Raw genomic sequence first — 2,271 nt, 5'->3', positions numbered from 1 at the left:
CAGAGAAATTGAAAAACCTGCAAAAATCGCGAATGATAAAGTACGAGTCATCAGTCGCACGATGACCAACGCGAAAATTACGGATGGACAAGCTTGTTACTTTCACGTCAACGGGAAGCCTGTCAGAGTGGCTTGGACACTTCCACCGCACCCTGGGGCGTCGTCCTCTAACTTCAAGTTGATAGCCAAGCTCGAGTCCACTAGTGGTCTCAGTGTCACTGGGCCTTACTATACTCCCCAATCCCGATATGCTTGTATCCCAAAGAGCTTAATAATTTTTTGTACAGATGCCACCTTTGCGGAAGCCCATAGTCCTTTGCATGCTCGGGGAGACCGTCACGAGGACTTATCGACAACTGTCGTATGGATAGACCCGACGAAATGGCTACGTGAACTTTTCGATAAAGACCATAACTGCTGTTACCGGGGATCTATTGAGGAGACATGTACCCTTATTCAACCACTTTCACACAGCATACGCTTGGGCCACGTTAGGGAGCCGAAGACAACCCTAGTCAATCAACCAGCCATACCACGCCATTTCGGTGAGGTGGCGGACCTACAATATCCAGAAAAGCCGGATGATGATGGGGGTGTGAACGTTGCTTCCTGCTATGCTCCACATAATCTACCGAATGAGTATGACTCATACTCACCGGCGCGTAACACAGCTGCTTTTGTATGAGATAACAGTAATTGAACTTGAATCAAAGGGGAAAGAAGGTGGGTAGCGCCAAGTTTCGGTATTAAGCATCAGGAAGTGGTATTTGAGGAAAATTTTGTCGTGGTGTATTCTTGACATAGAGCCGCAATGACACTCTACAATCCTTGGTACCTCGATGATCATGTGAAACGCTCTAACGAGTTGATTCAACTAGCTAGTCCCTAAGCTGTTTACTATCAAGATGAAGAAGAAAAGGAAGTCTACATAATAACAGCGCCTTATATCTTCCCAATACGCCTCCACAGAAGGTTCTAGAATCAACCCGCTGGGGGAGTTGGTGATAGGCGGCACAGCCGCCGTTCAAGCGGCTTGACCCGTTACAGATCTGGTCCGATACGGTGCATTTGAATTCTTTCTAAATACTCTTACACTAGTGATTGGTAAATACTAAATATTATTAAGAATACATGAACTTCATATTTCAGTCCAAATACAAGTGTTGCACCTAATTTGACCCCTCACACTTTAAATCCACGATTGAACGGCCGCGATTTGTTTGGGAGGCTGTTGGTTCAGGTGATTGATTTTGGGGTTTCTAACCCACGAAGGGCAGACTTTGTTTTCCATTAAACAAGAATTACTGGAAAGCTGCAGAGTTTGCTCTTTCCGCATGGAAGTTTTGGCTTTCGATCCCAGGTGGTGCGGCTGTAGTGGCGGGGGTGGCAGGGGTTTGTTGAGGTGGAGAGATTGGCAACCCTCTTTCCCTGGTATTTTATCACCAATGGGCGAAGGGCATATGCAACACTCGTCTAGAACCCATCTTACTGTTTTCTTTTTTTCAGGCATTGGTGTAGTGCTCCTACTTCTCTTCATGTCCTGAAGACAAGGCAAGGAGGCGACTACCTTGTAAATACTATAGGAGCTGTCCAAAATTGGACTAGGGCTTAGCGGCAATAGCGAAGAGTCTTTTGATGGACCAAGGAAGTAGTTCAGAATTACCATACAACGGTTTGTCTTCGCAAAAATATTGACAGCGCTGGTTGTCGAATTTAGCCCTGCTCTGTGAGGTACGCTTGTTTCTGCAATACCAGCTAGTTACACGTAATTTTCTATAATTAGGCATTGATAAATAGTTACTGGCAGTATGTATTTAAGACAAATCAGTACCGTAATATAGCCAACTGTGTAAGTACAATACAGTAAGTACTCTAGAGATATTTAAAACAACACCTCTTTTGCGTTTGAAAAGTAGTTTATTTGATCGTGCAATAGCTAGGCGCTCTATTCGGCTATGTGTGGAACTGGTAAATAGGGCCAGATATGGCTCCAGGACACGTGCATAGCGTAGCCTGCATCTGTTACTTTGGGAAAACCACCAGCTCTTAGCTAGTGCTAACAATACTGGTACACATGATATTACGTGCAATAGTACTGCTTCTGACCCCGCTAGTTGTGGGATGCAACCTCAACCCTCAGTTTGGAGTATGGACGGTCAAGGTTGTGATACGATGTGGATGTAACGGGTTCAAGCCGCATATCACCGACTCCCCCAGCGGGTTGATTCTAGAAGCTTCTGGAGGCAATATATAAGGCGCTGTTATCATATT

The sequence above is a fragment of the Metarhizium robertsii genome (genome assembly GCF_000187425.2).
Source record: "Metarhizium robertsii ARSEF 23 chromosome Unknown MAA_Scf_4, whole genome shotgun sequence".
Taxonomy (NCBI): domain Eukaryota; kingdom Fungi; phylum Ascomycota; class Sordariomycetes; order Hypocreales; family Clavicipitaceae; genus Metarhizium; species Metarhizium robertsii.
Note: the sequence above shows the minus strand (reverse complement) of the source record.